Source organism: Chiloscyllium plagiosum, unplaced genomic scaffold, assembly GCF_037043375.1.
Source record: "Chiloscyllium plagiosum isolate Xiang-an unplaced genomic scaffold, Cpla_swu_hap1 HiC_scaffold_27, whole genome shotgun sequence".
NCBI lineage: Eukaryota > Metazoa > Chordata > Chondrichthyes > Orectolobiformes > Hemiscylliidae > Chiloscyllium > Chiloscyllium plagiosum.
Window position 1 is genome coordinate 13915883 of NW_028270165.1, and position 9830 is coordinate 13925712.

Genomic DNA, 9830 nt, shown 5'->3' on the forward strand with positions numbered 1-9830 from the left:
GACCAACAGAACGTAGGAAATTTGACAACGGGTGTATTCTGCCCACCAGGATACTCCATCACAGCAATGAAGGTGTTTTGACATCATTCTCGAAGGTACATGACACAATGCAGATTCAAAACCGAGAATTCCTTTGAATCACTGAGTAATTTGTTTACAGTTATTCAGTTGAGGTGAGCGGAGTTGCGCATTGGGAGCCACTCCAGTTGATAGGTTGAAGCCGTTTTCTCCTGTGTGATAGTCCCACCAGCACTCCCATTTGCTGTGCTTCCAGTCAGTCGATGCAGCTCACTATCCCATACTGACACACGGACCACGATGACCCAGCTGTGGTGACAAGCTTGTGAAGGGCTGAGTGCTCTTCTCCTGTTCTCTATCTGGCTGCTATGATCAGAATCATCAAACCTCTCTTCTCCGAGATAGGAATAAACTGGTGAAGGTGAAACACATCAGTTGCGGTGTGTCCCATGCGCAGGAGGCGCTGCAGTCATTCCCCACGCTGTTTCACACAGCAGCATCCTCTTGGTGAATTACGCTTGGCAAAAAAATCGATTGAACCAAATCAGTGTCCGCCACTGGATTTTACTGACACCGTTTATAAAATTCAGGCTCACCGTTAATGTGGAGAGAGGCCGTCAGAGTAGAGTTTCCGCTTCTCCTATTGAATAAAGATAATTTTAACTGTGTCCAGTGAGAGGAAAGGATTTGCTGGTGGTGGGAAACATTTCTATCTGAACTCGCTGTCACTCTCCTGATAGATTGAAACATAAAGCTGGGAGTCTCTGGATTATGTTGTAAAAATATCGGTATTACATTAATTCACATCGCGCTGTCACCAACTGAACGAAGCGGCTGCCCAGAGGGAGACGGCTGCGTTTAAATCCCGTGATGAACTGGGGGAGCTGAGCATTTACCCAAACAATGGGCACCTGACAATGTTCACAAATCAAATTGACAGCATAGCTTCACGAGTGATCGAAAGTTTCCGCAAAGAAGATTTGGCTCAACAGATAGACGGAGGAAACGTACTCCTTTCTTGATTTGAAATGTAAAAAGTTGACGTCAGTGAGCCTGACGTGATTTGAACACGCAACCTTCTGATCTGGAGTCAGACGCGCTACCATTGCGCCACAAGCTCACGCAGAGTGTGTGACCTCTATACATGCTTAAGTGAAGTGATCGCACTACAATGATTTTACGTTATGAGTAACAACGGAGATCAACAGTTCATGTCTGTTCTGTCTCTCCCTCCTCTCCTTCTGTTTCTCGAAACAATTTCCAATTCTACCTCAATAAAAAGGTGAAAGAACTGTGGATGCTGTATATCAGAAACAAAAAACAGGAGTTGCCGGTGACCCTTCCACAGAACTGATGCTGATTGGGAAAACGTTGGTTTATATGCAGGAGATATTGTGGGAGGAAGGCGGATGCAGTTAATAATAGATCAGGACAGAGCCCAAAGCGAGGGAAGAACTGTTGGACAGGAAAGGGAGTTGATAACGATCTGCGTGGGAGTGTGAATGGAGACTGTTCGTGACTAAGAATAGGTAGTGTGTAATGACAGACTATGTGATAACAAGGCTTGGTGTGTGTGGAAGGGACGAGGATACTATGCATTTCAGGCCCGAGAATTATTGAATTCGATATTGGGACCGGAGGGATGTATGCTCCCCAAGTGTAATATTCGGTGCTCTTCGTTCTGCTGGTGCTGAGCTTCGCTGGAACACTACAGCAAACCTGAGACAGAGATGTTGACCAAGGAACAGGGTGAGGTGTGGAATTGGCAGGCAACTGGAAGCTCAGGGTCTTTTTTGCAGGCAGAACGTAGATGTTCTGTGCAGCAGTCACCCAGTTTATGCTTCGTTTTCCCCAATGGAGATGAGACCACATTATGATCAGCAACTGCAATAGACTGGGTTGTGGGAAGTGCAGGTAAAGTGCTGCTTCACCTGGAAGGTCAGTTTGGGCCCTTGGATAGTGAGGAGGGAGCAGGTATACAGGCTGGTGTCACACATTCGGCAGTTTCAGGGGAAAGTGCCGTTGGACAATTGGGGTGGGAATGGGGTTAGGGTTGATGGGAATGAAGGAAGAGTGGACCCAAGGTATAACTCCTGCCCATTTACCTATCTGCCAAATAGAGGAATTTGTTAAGTGTGTACAAGGATATTTTCTAATTCACAATATGGATGTACATACTGGCGAGGGTGCAAAACCTAAGGGCCAGCAACCATAATCCTATTAACATTAGAATAGTGATTGAAAATAATATATCAGATCTAAAAATTGAAGTTCTAAATTGGAGGAAGACTCAGGTATTAGGCAAGATCTTTCAAAAGCTGATTGGAGGCAGATGTTCGCAGGTTAAAGGACTGCTGGAAAATGGGAAGCATTCAAATATGAGATAACAAGAGTCCAGACACAGTATATTCCTGATTCGGAGATGCTGGTGTTGGACTGGGGTGATTGTCTGATGGAGAGTACATTCCTGATAGAGTGAAAGGAAAGGCTGGTAGGTTGGTGAATGCTGGATGACTAGAGAAAATGAGATTTTGGTGAAGAGAAAGAAGGATGCATATATCAGGTATCGGCAGAGAGATCGAGTGAATCCTTAGAGTATGAAGGCAGTATGAGCATACTTAAGAGGGAAATCATGAGGGCAAAAAGGGAACATGAGATAGCGTTGGCAAATAGAGTCATGGATAACCCAAAGTCTTTTTATAAATACATGAAGGACAAAAGGATAACAAGGGAGAGAATGGGGCCCCTCAAAGATCAGCAAGGCGGCCTTTGTGTGGAGCTGCAGTAGATGGGGTGGGGGGTGCAGGATACTGAATGGATATTGTGCATCAGTGTTTACTGTGGAGAAGGGCATGCAAGATATAGAATGTGAGAAAGTAGATGGTGACATGTTGAAAAAATGCCCATATTACAGATGAGAAATTGCTGGATATCTTGAAATGCATAAAAGTGGATAAATCCCAAGGACCTGATCAGGGGTACCCTAGAACTCTATGGGAAACTGGGGAAGTGATTGCTGGGCCTCTTACTGAGATATTTGTATCATTAATAGTCACAGGTGAAGTGCTAGAAGGCTAGAGGTTGGCTAACGTGGTGCCACTATTTAAGAAAGGTGGTAAGGAAAAGCCAGGGAACGATAGACCAGTGAACCTGACATCCATGATGGGCAAGTTTTTGGAGAGAATCCTAAGAGACAGGATTTACATGTATTTGGAAAGGCAAGAATTGATTAGGGATAGTCAGCATGGCTTTATGCTTAGGAAATCATGTCTCATGAACATGATTGAGTTTTTTGTAGAAGTAACAAAGTGGATTGATGAGGGCAGAGCGATGGACGTGATCTCTCTGGACTTCAGGAAGGCGTTCATCACGGTTCTTCATGGGAGACTGGTGAGCAAGGTTTACTCTCATGGCATGCAGGAACAACTAGCCATTTGGATACAGAACTGGCTAGAAGGCAGAAGACAGAGGGTGGTGATGGAGGGTTGCTTTTCAGACTGAAGGCCTGTGACCAATGGTGTGTCACAAGGATTGATGGTGGATCCGCTACTTTTTGTCATTTATATAAACGATTGGTATGTAAACGGAGGAGGTACAGTTAGCAAGTTTGTAGATGACACCAAAATTGGAGGTGTAGTGGACAGAAAAGAAGGTTACCTCAGATCACAACTGGACCTTGATCAGATGGGCCAATGGGCTGAGGAATGGCAGTTGGAGCTTCATGTAGATAAATATGAGGTGCTGCATTTTGGAAAAACAAATCAGAGCAGGACATTTCCACTTAATGGTGAGTTCCTTGGACGTGTTGCTGAACAAAGAGACCTTAAAGTTCAGGTTGATAGTTCCTTAAAAGTATAAACGCAGGCAGATTGGATAGTAAAGAAGGCGTTTGGTGTGCTTTCCTTTGTTGGTCAGAGCATCGAGGATAGATATTGGGAGCTCATGTTGCCACTGTACAGAACATTGGTCAGGCCACGTTTGGAATATTGCATGTAATTTTGGTCTGCTTCCTACCGGAAAGATGTTGTGAAACTAGAAAAGGTGCAGAAAAGATTTACAAGGATGTTGCCAGGGTTGGAGGTTGGAGGGTAGGAAGGTTTTATGGGGATTTGGGCCAAGTACTGGCAAATGGGACTAGATTAGGTTAGGATATCTGGGCTGCATGGATGAGTTGGACCGAAGGGTCTGTTTCCGTGCTTGTACATCTGTGAGACTCCATGGGATTCTCTGCCCAAGAGAGCAATTGAGACAGCTTCATGAAGTTTATTGAAGACACAGTTGGATGGGTTTTTGCATGGTAGGGCAATTAAGGGTAGTCGGGATTGTGCAGGTTGGTGTAGCTGTGATCTTCATGAATGACGGAACAGGCTTGACCAAATGATCTACCCCTGCTTCTGTTGCTATGAATCTGTAACACTGCATTTCCCGCGGCAGGAGTTTTCCCACGGCACAAAGGAGGTTTTCTAAAGTATATGTAAACCCCTTGTTTTTCTTGAACTCAAACTGCATTGACTTGGAGGAGAGTGGGATTTGCAAAGTGTCCTTCCCTCCCACACGTGCCTCAACTGCAGGGCAGCTGTCCGGCCCGCCCTCTATTGTTGACGTCACAATGCGGATGCAGCCCTGTCAGTTTCAGAGTGAAACTCCCTCCCTCTGAGCAACATCTGGGAGCCAAGCAATGTCTCCCCCTTTCCATATACCATCCTCCAGCAGCGAGGGGGAAGGGGAGGTGGGGGTGGGTGAAACACTGTTCACTTGTAGCAACTGGAGTGAATCCAGGGATGGAGCAGACACTCCAAAAGTGCTCAAATACATTCTATCTCTCTTAAAGCTATTTTGCTTGTGTATTCCCTCAGTTTGGCACGTATACAGTTTGCACCTTCGAAAAGGATTGCTCCTTTCCTCATGTTCACAACTGAAAGGTTAGATTCTCAAGGAACTGAGCAGCATTTAAGGGATTGGCACAGTGCTCAAAAAATGCAGGTCGCTTGGGCCCTGTGGCTCTTTGGTTTAGGGGTGTGATTCTCGCTTCGGGTCTTCTGGTGCGTGGGCCTGCGAGAGATCCCGGGTTCAAATCCCAGAGGAGCCCTTGCGTTTTACACTGCCTTGTGCAAAAACGGCCAGTCGATACTCTCAAAAAGCAAGTTTCGTTGAACGAGACCCAACTGCCTGAATTAGGGATGGGGCAGAGCTCCCGTTACAATGAACGCGGCAAGGGCAGCACTTATTCAAAGCGAGAACGCGTTTTACTTCACACAGAGGGTGGTGGGCGTTTGGAACGCGTTGCCAGCAGAGGTGGTAGAGGCAGGCACGGTCGATTCATGAAAGATGCGTCTGGATAAATGCATGAGTGGGTGGGGAGTAGAGGCATACAGATACTTAGGAATTTACCGACAGGTTTAGACAGTACATTTGGATCGGCACAGGCGTGAAGTGCCTGTTCCTGGGATGTAAACTTTCTTTGTTATTTGTTCTATATGGTGTATATCTGATATTGTTGGCTGTTGTAAAAGTTTCTGTTGTAATTATTATTCACCTTCTAATGTAGTAATGTTTTTACGTCCTTTTTTGTCATAATTTTTTATTTAATAGGTCAGCAGGAAGTCATTCAGCAATTTTACTGCCTTTCTTTTCTCAAGCAGACTTAACATTTCATTTTCATATCCTTGATTCAGCTCCATTTCTCGCATCTTTGTAGGCAGTTTGTTCCATGTTATTGTCGCTGAAATGAAGTTTTCCTCCCTGCACAGCTAAGGCTATCTGGCTGCATGAGGGTTTTCAGGTTTCTGTGGCCTGTATAATATGTGAGCAGCAGACATCTCGCAATCTACAGGAATTGCCACCTATGTTATGTTCATTGACTGTACTGACAGTGATCACTTATTTTGTGATTTTTCTTTGTAGGAAGACGTGCAGAAAGAAATCTTATAGCAAATGATACATCAACTTCTGACAGAGCCACTTGATTCATTGGGACTTGAATATCAGCAGCCATTCCAATCAAGAAGGCATGTTTGCTTTTGTTTGTTTGAGAGATTTTGGACAGTCCTGTGGCAGGAAGAATACTGAGACACCGAGTGAGGGAGATTCAGTGCGCTGACTGTGAAAAGTGCTTCAAACCATTTACTCAACTTGGAGGAATCAAAGTCTCACCCCTCCAGGTGGGAAAGGCGATGTCCCCGTTCTGATTGTAATTTCAATCCCAGAGCAACACAAGGAAAGCTCCCTCAAAAGGGGAAACCTTGGAAATGTGGGGTCTGTGGGAATGGATTCCCTTCCCCCATCCCTGCTGGAAACCCACAGACCCATTCACACCGGGAGAGGCCATTCACCTGCTCAGTTTGTAGGAAGGCCATCTGCAGACGCACGAGTGAGTTCACAAGGGAGAGAAGCCATTCACGTGCCCCATGTGCGGGAGGGGGTTCACTCAGTCAGCTGCACTGCTGACCCACCAGCGGTTATTCTCAATTTTAAAAATCAGCCATTTCTCACATGCCGTGTTTCCCAGGTAAAGTCATCACCATCCATTCTTTCTCTTCTCTGAGAAAGACTTCATACAGCGATCAAAGAGGGCTGAGGCACGAGAAAGGACGATTGTGGGAGTGAGGGGGGTGAAGGGGTCGCTGGTGGTGGTGGAGAATTGAGGGAAATGGACAGGGGAACAGACTGGGGTTCAGAGGGTTGGGGGAGAGAATAGAGGGTGCAGTGTGAGGAGATAGAATAGGCAGGGGGCAGTGGATGGGGAGAAAATGGAAGGGGCAGAATGTGAAGAGAGAGACAGCACAAATGCCACCTTCTCCAGGACTCGTGTCAATGTCCCACAAACTGGAACCCACTCCTCCCACATTTCTCAAAATACGCGTGGCCAAGGCAGTGGAACCATATCATCTCTACAGGCCATTCACACCGAACTTCCCAACAGCATGCCACTTAGACTCACTCGATTATGCTACAGCCCTGCAGTTCTCCATGGCTATTTCCTGACGAAGGGTTTTGCCCGAAACGTCGAGTCTCCGGCTCCTCGGATGCTGCCTGACCTGCTGTGCTTTTCCAGCACCACACTCTTGACCCTAACCTCCAGCATCTACAGTCCTCACTTTCGCCCAGTAAGGGGTGAATTTTCTATTCCTAGTCTTTTAGATCTTTTAAAATCTTTACCCCACACCCTAAACCTTTACCGTCTAGTTTTGTAATACCTCTATCCTGGGGAAAAGACAGAAACGTTGAGCAGACAGACAAAATGCAAAATAAATAAAATGTGGAGGCACAGGGAAAAAATCGACAAAATAAAATAGCTTCGGAATTTTTCTCTCGTATTCGCATTTGGACGCTTCATATTTGTCCTGATCGGGAGGTGCCCGTGTTGGACTAATGTGTACGAAGTTAAAAATCACACAACACCAGGTTACAGTCCAATCGGCTTGTTTGGAAGCACTAGCTTTCGGAGCGCTGCTACTTGATCAGGTGGTTGTGGAATATAAGATCGTAAGATCATAAATTCTGTGTCTTACGATGTTATACTCTACAATCAGCTGATGAAGGAGCAGGGCTCCGAAAGCTAGTGCTTCCAAATAAGTCTGTTGGACTATCACCAGGTGCTTTGTGATTTTTAACTTTAAAATTTGGAACAAATTCCTGCACACTGAGCATGGTCCACGGTGTAAGCAAGCACTGCGCATGACCGCCAGTGTCAGCAAGCACTGCGCATACTCTTGGGAGCGCGCGAGCTCCTTTCCATGGAGCAGTGCAGAACCTTGGAGGACCGGAAGAAGTCTGGTCCTCCTGTCAATTGTGGAAATGCGGAGGTTGGACCATGAGCTCTGAAGGTGCTGCTGCTCTTTTCTCTCTGCATAAGGTTTATCTTCACTCTAGATTGTAACTTCCTTCCTCTGTCTAACATTTGTGAGTACAACAGTGTTTTTGTCACCACGTTTTCATTCTGGGGTTCAAGAGTGAACCGAAGGAGGGGCCAGATTCTGGAAAAGTTGATCCAGGTCTGTGTGTCAACTTGCAAACACATGGCAAATGCAGTACCACAATGTAAAGTTCTAGCCTTTGCAGTGTAATAAAAATAGCAGAAAGGAGGTGCATTGTTTAAGTGGTGATATGTTGAGATGTGGCGAAAGTGAGCTGCTGGAGATCAGAGTTGAATATTGTGGCGCTGGAAAATCACAGGTCAGGCAGCAACTGAGGAGGAGGAGAGTCGACGTTTCGGGCACGAGCCCTTCATCAGGAGTGATGTGTGGATAGACCAAGGGGCCTCAGTGTCCTTCTTCACCAGTCACTGCCAGTTGTCAGAAAGTGCAGCAAGCAATGAACAAGGCAAGTGGTATATCAGCAAGAGGAATTGAGTTCAGAAGTGGGGCTGTATTCCTGCAGTTCGGTCGGTCATTGAATGTATTCAAGGCTGAGTTCATGTGACTTTGAAGAACAAAGAAGTGATGGGAGAAGGCAAGAAAATGGTTTTAAGACCAGTACAGAACAGTTACAGAGTCATACAGCACAGAAAAAGACCATTCAGTCGAACTAGTCCATGCTGGCGGTGTTCTGAAACTAAACTGGTCCCACCTGCCAATGATTGGCCTATATCCCTCTGAACCTTTCCAATTCATGTACTTATCCAAATGTCTTTTAAACATTGTAACTGTACCTGCATCCAGCAACTCCTCTGGACATTGATTCCTCAAACGAACTACTCTTTATCTTTAAAAAAAAGGTGCCCCTCATGTTTTTTTAAAATATTTCTTTCTTCACCTTCAAAATTTGCTCCCTAATCTTGAAACACCCACACTCGGGAAAGAATACTTGCCGTTCACCTCATCTATACCTCTCATGATTTTATAATCCTCTCTAAGGTCACCTCTCAACATCTGATGATCCAGTGAAAAAGGTCCAAGCCTATCCATCTAGATGCAGGTACTTTTATATCCAGTTATGAACTGTTCAATACTCGTGCCAGCTGGAAAGACAAATGACCTATTCCTGATTCCAATTCTCTCACTGTGTCCAGGACAGCAAGAGACCATACGACAAAGGCGCAGAAATTAAGCCATTTGGCCCATCAGATCTGCTCCACCATTCAACCACGGCTTATACATTTCTCGACCCTATTTTGAAATATGGATTTTGGAAAGGCAGATCAGGGCAGGATCTACACATTTAATGGGGAGTGTTGTTGAATAAACATACCATGGTTCATAATGGAGTCGCAGGTAGACAGGATAGCAAAGAAGGTGTTTGGTATATTTGCTTTTATCGGTCAGTGCATTTCAATACAGATGTTGGGAGGTCATGTTGCGGCTGGACAGGACATTGATTAGGCCACTTTTGGAATACTATATTCGGTTCTGGTTTCCCTGCTACAGGAAAAGTGTTACGAACCTTTGTAATGATTTGGAAAGGATTTACAAGGCTATTGCCAGAGTTGGAGTGTTTGATCTATATGGAGAGGATGAATAGGCTGGGCTGTTTTCTCTGGATCATTGGGGGCTGAGGGGTGACTTTATAGAAGTTCATAAAGGTATGGATAGGGTGAATAACCAAAATCTTTTCCCCAGAGTAGGGGAGTCCAAAACTAGAGGTCATAGGTCTGAGGTGAGAGGGGAAATATTTAAAAGGAACTTTGCAGGCACCTTTCTCACGCAGACGGTGTTGTGTGTATAGAATGAGCTGCCAGAGGAAGTGGTAGAGGCTGGTATAATTAAAGCATTTCAAAAGGCATCTGGTAATAGGCAGAATTGAGAGGGGTATGGGTTATGTGCTGACAAATGAGACGATGTTAATTTGGGATATCTGGTCAGCACGGACAATTT

General features: G+C 45.4%; 1 non-coding gene across 1 annotated transcript; it reads right to left on the reverse strand.

The window, feature by feature from the left end:
• Positions 1-1066: 1066 nt before the first annotated feature.
• trnaw-cca (transfer RNA tryptophan (anticodon CCA)) lies at positions 1067-1138 on the reverse strand. The gene has a single exon. It is a non-coding gene; the product is annotated as a tRNA-Trp (tRNA).
• Between the last annotated feature and the right edge of the window lie 8692 nt (positions 1139-9830).